General features: G+C 42.5%; 1 protein-coding gene and 1 long non-coding RNA gene across 4 annotated transcripts in view; both read right to left on the bottom strand.

Moving 5' to 3' along the window:
- The window catches only part of LOC146696829 (uncharacterized), a 311,434-nt gene that overhangs the window by 108,123 nt on the left and 188,210 nt on the right, over positions 1-15,101 (bottom strand). The window lies entirely within an intron of this gene.
- Positions 8,024-8,989, bottom strand: LOC146696830 (uncharacterized). The gene is made up of 2 exons (XR_014923118.1): positions 8,908-8,989; positions 8,024-8,798 (listed from the first exon to the last, which is right to left on the bottom strand). It is a non-coding gene; the product is annotated as an uncharacterized LOC146696830 (long non-coding RNA).

Raw genomic sequence — 15,101 nt, forward strand, 5'->3', positions numbered from 1 at the left:
TGAAACATGTAAAGTGGCCTTTTAGGTTCACCTTTTCACTCTATGTTTCACTGTGACAAGGGATTCCACTTCAAAGATAATGAGAAATCATTCTACAGGCACATTTTCAATAAAAAACCCAGAATGTTTGGATTTTCACTGGTGGAATTTGTATTAAGCGGGTGTCGAGGAGGTGTTGAAAGGGTCCAAGGGAAACTGGCTTTGCAAGGACGGCCGAGGGGTCCTGAAGCTCAGAAGCATGTGGGCAAAACCATCAGTTACTCCCAGATGCTATCAGGTCACAACAGCAGCTATGCCTGAACTCCTCAGGGACACACAAACACACAGCTGGAGAAGGCATTAGGACAGAATTTGAACCACAACCAGAAGGAATAGGCTATAGGGGATTTTCAGCTGCGTGTCAAATGTGTGCTAGTGAGACTAAATATGTGGGTGAGTGAGAGATCATAGGTAGTGAATAGTGCTGCTTGTTTCTGTCTGTGTTTAGGTATGCACATTGCTCCATGTAGTTGTGGCCGTGCACTTGTAAATTTATCTCCGTGTATGCTTTTAAGCTGTATTATTTTGTTCTGGGGAGATTAAACAACTGCAGGGATACAGTGTTTAACTTCTATGACACAACACAGATGCCTTGCTAAAGAAAAAAAAGATACTTTTTATCTACTGTAAACCCTGTACTTTCCATCCATGGTTGTGCAGCAGTAAGACTTCTGAATTTGCATAACAGCAAAGGGCAATCAATAGAAGAGGGGGCCCTTTGTTAGGAACTGTCAACAAAAGCAGGGGCCACAGGCCTGCAGCCCCCCCATGTCAAAAGTGCTTATTTGGGGTGCCACTCGGACATGACAGGGCCTCAAGAAGAGGGACTTGGGGTTAAACAGCTAACAACATTAAATGTCACCCCAGGGCCTGCTTTACTACGGAAGAAATGCAAAGTGGCTTGCATCAACCACTGTCGCCAATGTTACATGATGCATTGCACTGACTCACTCAAAACTGTTGCCCATTACAAATCAAGTGCATTTGCATTCAAAAATAAAAATAAATGCATGAAATATGATGTAGTGGAAGCATTTTAAATGCTTAATAAAATATAGTGCCCGATAATATATTTTTGGTCATGACATGAAATTCATCTATAACACTTATGTGTAATAAACCAGACTTGTGTATTAGTCAGGCAGCTGACAAAATGTTGATGTTTCCAAACAGTGTGTCTCCCTGCTCTCTGTTTCTTCCCTTTCCTAATTCTTAAATAATGCCACTCATTCATGGATGGCTTTTTCATCCATTATGGATCAATACCATATTTGATTTTGTTTGTTCTGTGCCAAGTGTCAATGTGCACAAGTCAAAGGGAAGCAGCCCTTTGTTTCATCCCGTTAATAAACACGAAAGCATTTAATATTTCATTTCTTCTACCGAAGGGCCTCTGAGACGTCACTGTGTTTAACACCCGGTGTCTGCGAAGCTCCTCGCGTTTTCTGTCTTTCTCTCTCCCTTCCCTTTCTGTCTTTTGGGTTTGTTTGCAACTGAGGCGTCTGCTCAGGACTGTGTTCTGTAACTTATTTAACAAGGGTTCATTCTCTTGAAAGCAGTTCTACCCGCAGGACCGACACAGGCTTTGACTCGACTTTGTGTACGTCTATTAATAAATTAGCTATTCTGTCACAATCTGAAGAAAAGATTCAATTATTCACAAAATGCAATGCATAATTCCATCAACCATGTTTTAAGCAGGGCTATGAATATTTTTAGCCATTTTACTTTGGATAATTAAAGCAGTAAATCTCTTTGTGAGGCACAGACCAGCCTTTACTGACTCTATGGTTCATGTTACAATGAAAAAAAAGAAGAAAAAAAGGAAGAAAAACAATACACATTTTCTGTTATGGTGAAGCCGGCATTAATCAACAGCTTCAGGTATGAATATGCAAGCAGCGGTTTAGTTAACATGTCTTATCGGAATATAAATCACTCATTTATTGGCAATCTTTCAGCTGTGGAGGATGGGAACAGGCAGGCGAGTGCAAAGGGGTAAAGTAAAGAAATAGAAACATACTGAAAGGGTGAGGAGATTTTGGGGAGGGTGTGAGAGTTAGAAAGACAAAGGATTTTGAGTTTGTGTATATGTATATGTTTGTGTGCGTGTGTGCATATGTTAGATAGAGCTACGGATAGGGAGATCAGTTTACCACAGCAAGTGTGTCCGCTGGCTCTTCTAAACTCGATTTGGGGATACCGCATTAATTTGGGGAAACATGCATCTCCCTCTTTCTCTCTGCTCTTTCTCACACCTCCAGATGAAGACTCAGTGTGCTCACAGCTCCTCTGCCATATGTCTCAGCTGAAACAAAAATGCCTCTTAGGGTTTTTCTCACAGTATTTTTCTCCAGTCACACGGTTTGCCCCTGGTCGCTACACTAACCCAATTAACAGGAAGCCCATAGCTCCCCCAGGTCAGATAAAGACACCCCCTCCTCTCTTTCCTCTCCTCTCTCACACACCCAGTGTCACACAAACCCCTCCACCGTACTCTCTGCTGCCTCTGCTGACCTTTCCGTTCCTTACAGCGAGGTTTCTCACCATCCGTTTACGCTGATATGTTCAATAAACACCACTGAAGGAAACAACAGCTGGATCAGTGATGTAAAGGTGTATGGGAATGTGGAGGGGTGGAAGGACGCACTGTGAGATGTCTGGTACGCACAAAGAACATCCATCAGAGAAAGGCTTGAATGTTTGCTTGACTAACTCAACAGAAATTTTAGAAAGTCCCAGATATGAAAAATATGGAATTGTGAATAGTTCACTAGACATTACAAGCTGATAAAAGGACACTAAACAGTGCTCAGAAATCTTCCAAAAAGACGTCAGTTGTACTCTGGGTCCCCCTGGTAAACCATAATGGCAACCAGTCAAGCAGCATGTGACCAAAACATCCTGGAGAGAGAGAGAGAGAGACAAAACAGGATGACTTCTAAAGCCACAAACACATCAGTCAACTTACCTCCCATCCTCCCTCCTACTCTCCATCTCTTGTCCTCTCTCTCTGTCACACACACGCACACGTGCGCGCGCACACACACACACACACACTTCCACCCTGGCTGTCTCAATTAACCCATGGTTAATCTTGGACTTCCCGTAGCAACTTCTAAAAGGGATCCGGGTAGAACGGGAGATGGTATCTGCCAGGAAGATTACAGTGCGACAGGCAGATCAAAGAGGGCTGGACTTTGGGCCCCAGCGATTAGCGGTAATTAAATAAAGTATGTCTGTTTAAACTTCATTAGCAGCTGGGCGTTTGCTCCACCAGAGTGGGCACAACTCAACCGTCCTTAATTAAAAGATAATCCACAGGATCGCCCCTAATCTCCTTCCAAAATATGCTCTCCTCTCCACCCATGACAGAGGTTTTCAGTCTGCTACTACTACAGAACAGGCCGGTGGGTTGAGGTGAGCATTAAAGCTGCCAACAGACTGAATAGCAGCCAGACAAGTAGGTTGCTCCTCGCTCCCCTCCACAACCCCCCGACCTGGAGAAGAGTAGAGACGAAAAAAAAAGAAAAAAAAACCTGCCCCCGATAACATCAATTTAGCATGCTATTATCTCCAATGGTGGAAAACTACACTCTGGCAAAGTCTGACATAAATCTTGGAGAGCTGGGGGGACATTGAATATGCATGAGCTGAAACAGATATGACACTGCTGGCACATTAATATTCTTGTCACTGGAGGTTTTCAAACTTTCAAGTCGATGACTTGAGCGAATCCAGTCTGGAGTTTCCATAAAACAGGGCAAAAGAATATTATACATAATTAAAGACCTACAAGCTTCTGAACTCTGAGGGCGTAAAGAGAGAAAGAGAAAAAGAGAAATGTGTTGCTGTAGATTCCATAGAATTTAGATGAATCCACAGTTTGAATAAGGGTGGAGGGATACGACTGTGTGGATCAAATAAATTCTCTATCAGTGTCAGTTTCTTGATATTCAGGGCCAAGGAGCACATGCTCGACACTAACGTATTTCATAAAAATTATGTGTGCATGGGAGCGCTCAATATGCTGCCACATGAAAGAAAGACAAGCTATTTTAAAAACTGGGCACACATGCAGTTTAGTTGTCAAAGTCACTTAGACACATGCAAGAAAGGGAGCAAAGAGGACTGATGGTTAGATTGCAGCTTTGTTCTGCAAATGAGCGGATATTGATCCCTAAGTTGTGATAATTACATGGTCATGGCTCTTGGGTTCGGAATCTCCAAAGCTCTTATTTACATCACTCACAAAATGTAACAGTTGGACCTTATGTGGCCCGATCTCTTCTCCTCATTCGGTTTCCTTTGCCTACCGCTAAGTACCCATGTCATATACACTTTCCATCAAATTCATCTTTACTCTGTAATATGTGGTCATTTTGGAATCATTTTACTTCTTAATCTTGAATTTGGGGGGGGGGGGGGGTTAGACGTTCCGGCTCTCTGTCTATAAATTGTCCAGCCTGCAGCTATCCAAAACAAACTGGTCTTTCTGCTTTTTCCCTTGGTTTGCTGTCGTTCACACTGTTTAGTCACAACCCTGTCAGCCTGTTTTCCTACCCCCAGGAATACCTTCACTTAAGGGAAGACGAATGGTGTGACCCATCTCCACCAACAAAACACCGTATTAAACTCAGATGTGCAACCACTTTCCAAAAAGATATATCCCTAAAAAACCCACATTGTTACCCTCTTTCACTCTTTTTTCAGGAGGTAGAAGAAGGAGAGCCACTCAAAAGAATATGCTATCTTCAGAGTGATCAGACACGCTTTGGGGTTTGTAACGAACTGTGAATGATTCTGCTCTGGTCTGCCGGCTAAGCAAAGGACCGCGGGGCCTGGTCGTGAAGCAGTGATCCAGGCCACAGTCTGCGTGGCATGCCAGAGAGTCAGAATGAGATTAAACTGAGCACCAAGCACAACCACCACAAACACATATCTATGGGATGCGCTAAGTACACAACACTGCTGCCAACATTTCTAAACTGAATGGTTATTTAATAATGATAATGACTTTTTGGGGCAGATTTAAAAGATGATATAAGAGTGAAACAGTTGTGGTGGTCAAGCTGTAGGGTTTTCTGAGGATCAACCAGAAACAAGAGAGTAGGAATAAAACAATACTGATGAGACATCTTTGTAGATAAACAGGTTGAAATGGTTGAAAAATAGTTCCGAAAGTGAAAGCAGAACCAAAATCACCGGACGTTATCTTAACGTTAGTAAAAGTTTGTTAGTAAAAAGAATGAAATGGAAAAAAAAACACTCAACTTTGACTCAAGCTTATGACCCCACACTTTCAGTGCTTCTGCTTCTAACTACCAGCATTCCTGAGTTTATGGCGCTGACACTGAGGACAGAGACGGGGTAATTGTGAGAGTCCAACATGTAAAGTTCACCAAATTAAACTGAATTTAGATGCTCTGGTAATGCTACTCTGTGCATATGAAGAAGATTTTTGTTCGCAGTCATGGACTTACCATATTATTTTTGGCAAAAATAAACCAAAACCACCACATTTAATTCCTTGTTTGCAATATATATATATATATATATATATATATATATATATATATATATATATATATATATATGTATGTATGTATGTATATTCCTTATGTTGAAAAATGCAATCGCCAGTGACTATTTTGTTTTGGTAATATTGCTATGCTGGTATTGGTGTAAGAGAACAACTACTTTGTTAAATGATCTGTCACATAATTAAGAAATCTTCTGGTTTAGCCACTAAGTTTTCACTTTAGGTTTTCACTCAAATTAAGAAAGAAAATTACTTCTCAAATTAAGCATTTATTTCCCAATATTTCAAATATTTGGATATTTTTTGCAGTGTACCTTTAAACTCCTGCTTTGTTCATTACTTTATGTAAAACTGGCTCTTAAAGCACTTGGCCTGTTAGACTAAAAGCAAACACCCAACAACAGACATAAATTATAATTGCACGTTATGCGTATCGTATAAATACAATATACAGCACTGTATAAACAGAAGTACATTACTTTAAAAAGTGGTAGTTAATCACAGTACATGTGGCAGTACAGGAGTCCAGACTGTAGATAATGGATAAGCGGTGATGTGGAATTGAAATATAATACACAACTTTCAATTGATTTACAAAAGACCAGCTATCCTTGGGCTATTAAACAATAAATAACCATTTCCTGGAAATATATAACATTTGACCACACTGATACTGTCGTCACAGCTGTCAGACCCTCCCAGTTACCTCTTCAAAGAAACAATACTCTGACCTCTAAATCATAAAATTGCAGCAGCAGTGGTTATAGTGATGAGGTTACCTTAGCTGTAGTGGCAAGAGCAGGAGTCTAATAGTAGAAAAGGAGACTGGAGTGTGAAAGAGTGCATAAGGAGGTGAGAGAGATTACATCGGCAGCATTGTTAACAGACATATTTCATAAATTGATCCAGCTCACACAACAAAGCTGGGGAGCAGACACATAACCTGACCTTCACCTGTCTCTTTAAGCAGACCAACATTAAATAAATAAAACTTTGCTCCTTTGACAGCTGCTATCCGTAAGCCTGAGCTAGCTACAGCCAGGCTAGACCCCTCTTTACCGCTCTTCTTTTCCTCCCATCTCGTCTCGCCTCTTTTCATCGCTTTTGCGGAGTATCTGTGCACCTTCGGGTTATTCATCATTTGCCATAATATATCCCCTCTCTGCTCTCTCTCTCCCCCTCCACATTCCTTCCTCCAACAAATTCATTTTGCCCTTGACAGGACCCAGACTGTGTTGTCACACTGGACACCCCGTGTGCAGCTACTTCTGTGACACTGGGCGACAGGCATTTAAAGTCTGCCCATTCCCAACTGGACGGAGTTTTAGATAGAGGACTCAGTCTGGTAGAGAGGGAGGAAGAAGGGTAGGGGATAGTAGTGAAGGGAGGAGGGAGGGCAGTGAAGACTTGTGCAAGGACAGCACAGCCTTGTCACACCATTACAACTGGCTGTGGTTATATCGTCGTATCCCTCCTGAAGGTGTTTTTCAGCTCCAGCTGATAAAAAGCCCCTGGGCAAGGTGCTTAGGTCAGGTCTTCAAACACAAGGGGTAATCTATCCCGCCTCTCTGGCTCTTCCTGGCCGATGCCACCGCTCTCATTTCCCCACTCGTTGCCTTAATTTGGCGGCAAGGCCAGATCCTGTTGGTGTCAGCGAGCTTAGTGAATGGGCAAATGTCACGGAGTTGCAATGGCACAGGGAATTGTCAAGCACCTTGTATAGTACATGGCAGCTGCACAGGAAGATAATAGATTAATTTCATGAGTGTCTGAGCCCTACAGGACAATTGCTTTTTCTTTCACCCATCTCATTCTTGCTGGATTGTCGTCTCACACTGATAACACACATCTACCATACATACTGTAAACACATTTTCCCGTGAATACGCACACAAACCCACCAGCTTGCCTTCTTTTCTCTCTGAATTTATTTGGTGACACACATTTCTCTCTTTTCTTTACATGGTAGAGGTTAGGATGTGCAGCACGGTGAGCAGGAGGAAGGAAATTCCATTTATGTGTCATTTTGAAACAGTCTCTCCACTTGGACTAGTGCTAGATCTCAAACACATCAGCCAATTTTCACCATTACTACCAAGCACTTTGGCAATGAAGACCTGCCCGCTCTACTTACCGTTACAGCCCACAACAACTTCACCTGCAAAATAAGCTCCATGAAAAATACTACTGCACTTGGAAAAATTATATATATTTAAGTAAGTTTAAAGAGCAGTCCATCTCACATAGAAAGAGTGAGAAATAAGATATATGAGGTCATGGACTGGCAGACAATTGCCTGGGCTCCAAATAAGAGTTAGGAAATCCAAGCATTCTTTATTATCTCAGGCACTTTTATATACACACAGTAGATTGCAATAGTTGGGTTGCGGTCACGTGGTTCTGATGACGTGCGGAGGCAGCGCGATTTTTGAGTGGAGGGCGGAAGTAAACATGGAGGACACTGTGGAGAGTCAGGAGAGCAGCTATTGTGCAACTTTAGACCCCGTTTCTCGGGAGAGATATAAACAGATAGTTAAAAAATATATCGGACGTGATCCGTATTCTTTGAAAATGTCCGAATACACCACAGAAGTAAAGGATTTGCCTACTATCGAGGCTGTGGATATCACCAACTACTTGGTCCTCCAGACTTCTTACTACACTAGGCAGCAAATGAAAGCTTTCAAGAGTCTGGAGGCGTACAATTTTTTTGTCAGCGGGTGGGTCCACAACCTTGGAACAAAACGTCTCCGTGATGGATACAGTTTGGTGTTTGCAAGGGTGAGTGTTTGTTCTTATATTGCTTTATCTTAAACACGCTAACAGTTAGCGGTAGCGGCTTTAACGTCAACAAACATGCCACATCCTTAGGACTTCGTTAGAGTGACAGTTGTTTGTTTCAAGGTAAACCATTCTCAGAGGTCTAACGAGACACCTCTGAAGACTTGGGTAATTGCAAAGGAGGATGGAGAAGTGATTGCAGCTCATTGCAATTGTATGGCAGGGTTAGTAGCCTAATTAAGTAGGCTCAAATCCGGGCTCTCAGCCGTCTGTTGCATATCCAAAATCGCCTCTGCACATCGATGCTGTTCTGCCTTAAGCTTCATTCTTTTCTCTCGTTTGAGAACTGATTCCGATCTGGGTTTTCGTTCGTAGCCGAGATTGACCGTCGGAGCCCAGTCCTCCGACTCTTCGTCATCCAAAGCACTTGGGCAGCCTATAGTCCCAATCAAGTCAATATTAGACTACTAACTTAAAAGCACTAAGTAAACGAGAATTTAACGACAACCTAATGCTAATAAGTTCGTTTGCAAACATAACATTACCTCTGACGAAGTGGTCGCTGCAGACACGGGCATTGGCAGACTCTGCTCCTCCCGACTGTAAACGTAAATTTAAAATCCATTTTTTCCTAGTATTTAGTATGTATTAGTATTTATTTATTTATTGTCATTGTCAAGAACAATGAAATTGCGTTTGGGGCTTCCATACAACCCAAAAAAAAGAAGAAAATAATAAATACCCCTTAAAACCCAAGTGTACATATTTAACCCAGTGTGACTCCAATGCAATAAGACAATCCTTAGCAATAATGTTCGTAGAAATTCAGACAAAGACCTGAGAAACATGACAAAATACAACAATGCAACCCATTCAATATTATTGTACTGTGAGATATGATATCAGATATGATAGTTATCTATTTAAGAAAGGGGGGGGGGGGCAGGAGGGGGAAGAGAATAAAGATATGATGCACCAATGCAGACCAGTTCATTGCTATTAAGAAGTTGGATATGGTTATTGTCCGTGAGAGGGGGGCAGAGAGTTCAGGAGCCTCACAGCCTGTGGATACAGGCTGTTGGCCAGTCTGGCCTGTATAGACCTGTACCTTCTCCCTGAGGGCAGCAGATGGAAAAGGTGGCGCGCAGGGTGATGTTGGTCCCGCAGGATACTGTGCACCCTCCTCAGACAGCGAGTGGGGAAGATATTACCGATCTCTGGCAGACTTGTTCCAATAATTCTGCCAGCTTCTTTCACCACCCGCTGGAGTGCTTGCTGATCGGCCTTGGTGCAGCTGGGGAACCACACTAGAAATCCATACGTCAGAACGCTGCTGATGGCACAGTTGTAGAAGTTCAACATCAGAGATCTGGGAATGTGTGCGCTCCGCAGTCTCCTCAGGTAGTAGAGGCGCTGTTGGGCCTTCCGTACGTTTTTCGGTTAGAATTTTCCATTTTTCTCCTCTTCGTTGGGCTATTTTTGGTACCCTAAAATACCATTTATCAGTTTCTCGGGTCGACCTACTGGAGCATCCGTAAACACAACAGGACATAGGCATTTTGCGTACTGTCTGTCTGTGATTTTGCGCTTATCTTTTTCACTTCCGACCGCCAGTCAAATTTCGCGCTTTACGTCGACGTCACGTCTACGTCAAATGAAACCTAGCTATTAGGCAGACTGACAGTCCCTGTGCGCTACAATGCAAGCATTGACAAAGACACGCAGGGAAAATGAGAAAAGATTTTAGATTTCTTGCAAATGTGATCCAGTCTGCAGATACATCGTTTTAATAAATGCACATTTTCATGTTACAAATATATCATAGCACAAACTATCACTTTGATGCTTGGCCTCGTTTGACCTTTGTAAGTTTGAAACCAGCCCATCTTGTGTCTTGTTGTGGAAGTGCATGTCAAGCCAGTGCCTCTGAGGTCATCTTTTATGCATTGCACTGGGTTGCTATGACGCTGCTCAGCTTCAGTGAAGAACACCAGTTTGCTTCTGGAATGATACTGCAGAGCCAGGGCATTTTCGCGGGCACTGTATTTTTGGCCTGGCTCCACAAGCCACAGCGGTACACTCTCAATCTGCACTTCAATGAAATCTTTTCATGCCATTAGAAAAGAAATGAATTTTTTTTTTTCCTGACTGCATCACAAAAGAAGACAAGAACAATGAAAGCATTGGGTTGCTGCAGCTCTCAATTGAGACATACTGCTGAAATGCACAGCATTATTATGAGGGCATGACGGCTGTTGCCGAGTCTTCTAAGAATGATCCACATAGTTAGCATTACTGATCCTGCTGCTTCTCGATAGCAAATATCAGGAATTCCGGGCCACCAGCTAAGAAATGCCTTGCTAGCCAGCAGACATTACCATTTATGATGTCAGCACACTGCACAAAGGAGAGGCAGAAAAACCGTGGACAAGCGAGACAGTCTGGACTGTTGTTTTAGATAAACGTTGAAATTCTTTGCATTTAGGAGTCATTCACTTAACACACAGAGCTGCACTGAGTAATAAAATAATCACACTGTCAACAAAAATGTAAAAATATGCCATTTACATCACATCATTTAACTTTTTAGTTATAATGTGAGCCACAAAAAATCATCACTCAGTAGATTATTTCAAGCCACACTAATAGAGCATATCTAAGAAATCAAGTCCTTTTACCGGCCCCCCGTGGCATAATTGTCTGCTGGGTGTTAGCATAGCTGCTCTGAATGCTAACTAGCTACTAAACAGCCTGCCTGCATCTGAGGTTGAGAGGGACTTTGCCACTTGTGGGATGCATTGGGTAGAGTCAGAACCAGGAAAAATGAGCACGACAAAGATCTATTCAGGTTTGAGCCCATGTAAAGACTTACCCACCCCTCCTTAAAATGCAAAAAAGGGCAAAAGAGTCTGTGTGGGCAATAAAAAGAAAGAAAGGAAAGCCAGCGACCAGATTTATTGGATACCGTTGCACAAATCAAATGTGATGGTGAATGACAGCTGGCTGCCACATGAGTATTCTTCTTAATCTTTTGTTCTAAGGTAGCTTTTGGTTCTCTGCGGTTGAGTAAAGGGGCTCATGTTCATGTGTAGGCTTCTATGTGTGTATGCATGTGCATTTGCGATTGTGGGGGCTGCTTTGCCTCGGGGCGTCCTAACAATCTCTGCAGGCAGTATTGATCCTTGTTACATTGGACCCCGAGCAGTTATTGTTATTGTTGTGGCGTTCCTGCTGAGCGGAGTGGAAACCAAATAGTTTTGAAAACAAAAACAGAGCCCAAGCATATTCAGACAAACTAATCAGCTGAGGGCAGACTGATTTTCATACTAATATCACATACTACTCTTTTATTCTGTGAGATATTGTAAAATCACAGCCCCTCACTGCTGTCAGGTAAATGTCCCCTCCTTTTCTTGGTATTCCTTCAGTTCTTAAACAGGAACAAGCCAGAAACACAAAAAAAACAACAGAAAAAGCAAAAGAAAAATTCCAGTTTACATTCTACTTTCTTGCTCTGTGTTGTCTGAACTGCTGCTGAGGTCAAACTCACAAGTGCACCACCACATCCTGAGCATTCGTATTTCCAATCGTTTCTAGTCACCTGGAGATAATCGGACACTGCCAGCCTTCACCTCAGGTCTTTGACAGATATTGTTCCTCAGCAGACTATAAATCTGCAGCACTGGGATGTTTGCTAAAAGGGGGATCTGGGTCAAGGGTCAGTGAGCCCTTTCCTTTGGCCCCCACACGCCAGATGGCACCTCAAGGTTTCTCAGTCTGTCAGAGTGCTTTCTCTCTTTTTCTCTGTCTCACTCCTGCTTACTTCCCACCACCCCACTTCACTCCCTAACTCATCTTGCATTGTCACTCTATGTCTCCCCCACTCCTGCTCTTTTACTCCCTGACAACCTACCCATTTTCTCTTCTCACCCTCAGGCCCCAGGTTCACAGGACGTCGCCCCTCCTCATCATCCTCGCTCTGCAGAGATTTTGCTTCTTTGCTGGAGGTGTGAGATTCCGGTGCAGCGTACAATACAGGCAGGGAAGAGCAGACACTGGGAAATGGTTCTTAATTCTCAGTCAAATACCTACAGTCATATTGGGGAAGCGCACTGCTAGCAGTGGCATTATTATCCACTAATTACTGCATTTTGCAGGATTTTTCACGTTTTCTTTTTTTAACCCTTGCTTCATTTCGCCTTCCTCCCTTCCATTTTGTTTAGCAAATAACTTTTTATAATCCTCATTGAAACAATTTTCTGTGTCAAAATAAATAAATTAGCTTGCTTTATTTTGGAATAAACCATTAATACAGGAATGGCTGGTAATTAATTTCCTGTAATTGCCCCACTGGGATTGGTGTCAGTTACACCCACTCCATGAAAATGCTGTGTATTAGCTTAAACATGGCTCTCACTGAGCCTCTGTGTTATTTGGGTACCAGCTATAAGAAAGGAGGACTGACTTTGGGGCGGGGGAGGAATACGGTGGGGTGAGGACAGATATGTTTGACGCAGTCAGTATTTAGAGCCACATACATGTCGAAATTAAGTCTAGGAATTATATAAATATATATTTTAAGGGATGGCAACCAGTGTATGATTTGTATGTTATCAATGCTACTTCAGAATATTAGATGTAGTTAATACTTGAACTTAAGCCTAAGCCTGAGCTTATAGCATTGCTGCTTGTAGTAATAACTCTTTGTACATAACTCTCCCGAAAATGCTTCTTTAGTTGTAATACCCACACCAGGCTGTTTAACATCTCTAATTTGTCATTTCTAGAGGATGGCTGGGGAAGCAGACTGAATTGCCTTCTCTGGGCTAAGCTCCTTATGTTCACTTGTACATATTGAAGGATTTGTGTGAGTGAACTCAGTGGGTCCAGGTAAAGTAGTCCCACTCCACTGGCTGTGTAAACAAAGGATATGAGGGAGCCGCTGTCTTGTAGCCTCTCTCAGCAAGAGTCTGTGGCTCTAACTTTGTACTTTAAGACATCGAGACAGCACATTAACATCCGTCTCCCCAGCAGCGTGATTTAGGAGGCTTCTTCGACAGGTTCCCTCTGCACCCAGTGCCCCCATTCAGAGGCAGAGCGTGGCTTTCCTGCAGTGTCACGGCAAGGTGAGAGAATGCTGGCTGGTAAGTGTGTCACCCTGGCTGAGGTTGGGGCACGCTGGCACAGTGGGAGTGTTTCTATTCCCCTACTCCATCTTCCTTTTCCACTTTCTCCCTCTCTCTCTTTTACTCCCGCCACAACAGCACACATGAAACCAGGGCATGCCCCCAGTGAACAGCAGAATAGGCAGCTGCCATCAGTGGGCCTGGAAGGGCCTGACTTAAAAAGAAATTTGGAGAAATAGCTGTAACCCTCTGCCCCACAAAAAAATAAAAAATAAATAAATCAGTGCCCCTATTTTCCTATTTGAGATGAAGTGGTGATAAATGCAGTGAGGGAGGGCAGTGGTTATAGAGCCTGCCAAAACCCAGACAGATCCTTCCCCCAGGTCAGGAACCATGGGGAATGGGCAGGATACTGAATCATGGGCCTACTCAAGGTTCCATTGTCAGTCGTTTTTGATGTGAAAAACACACATTTTCATACACATGTTCTGTGTTTATGCATATTCTGAAGGCAGACACACAAAAATGCACAGACACAAACTCATTTAGGGAACAGACTTACTAGACATCTTCACATGATGTAAACTGACACACAGCTGACTTAGCAGATTTATGTTAGCTATGATTTTATCATATCATTATGAAAGTGGCTTTAAAAGAGTGGGATCCTCAATGGAAATAGACCTGAATATATGGAGCGAATAGACAAAATCTTTTAAGATGCCTATGTAAAAAGCAGTGCATCTCCCCGCATTCCCTTTTCTCTCCATTACTTTGTGGCAGCATTTTTCACAGCTGTATAACTAGCATACGGTCATCTAGCATACTACGCTGCTCAGCAACACAGTTGAAGAAGAGGACAGTGTAACTGCCCGAAAGCTGAGGAAATATCATAAACCAGAAATCCCAAAATGCTAAGTGAAACCAGAGTTACCAGAACACAAAAAACTAAGCACTTAACGACACAGCGATTTTTGAATGGGTTTTTTTCTCAAACAAAAAAAAAAAAAAAAAAATGAGTGAAAGACTGCTTTGTTCAAATCTCATTCTCCCTCCTGGTGACACATCGGTCACAGAAAGTCTGCACAATTGTGGTGTACCGGGTTGAAGCTTACATATTCAATTTTTGTTGCACAGCCAAACAAAGAGAGGTGCAGACCTGCTCTCCTCAATTGTACACTTCAAAGACAGCGGGACTGATGAGGAGATAATGCTTCTAACATGCGTCTCGTTGGACATCTACCTTCAAACACTTAAACAGAGACACTCCATCAGGATCTGAAGTTGAGAAATATGGTGACGTCTAAAGTGAATCGATACCTTAGGTGTGCGGTGGTGGCTATCTGCCAAAGACGATGGTACAACCAATGCGTTTTCTTTGGAACATCAAGGCTGAGTAGTAGAGAATTATTCTACTACCATGTATACACGAGGTACGCTTTTTTAAAATTTCCTCTTCTTTTCTATCAATTATATTTATATATATTTGCAGTTTTCCTGGGTTATCAATGATAAATGCAAAAATACAGCTACACTCTAAAATGTAAGGTTTTAGAGGTCCCATTTAAATTCGTTCTGAATGACCTCAGAACAATTTTGGGAACTCTCCCGAA

The sequence above is a fragment of the Copadichromis virginalis genome, linkage group LG12 (genome assembly GCF_057382275.1).
Source record: "Copadichromis virginalis isolate Kocher_CV1m ecotype Utaka linkage group LG12, C_Virginalis_male_GT1.1, whole genome shotgun sequence".
NCBI classification, from domain to species: domain Eukaryota; kingdom Metazoa; phylum Chordata; class Actinopteri; order Cichliformes; family Cichlidae; genus Copadichromis; species Copadichromis virginalis.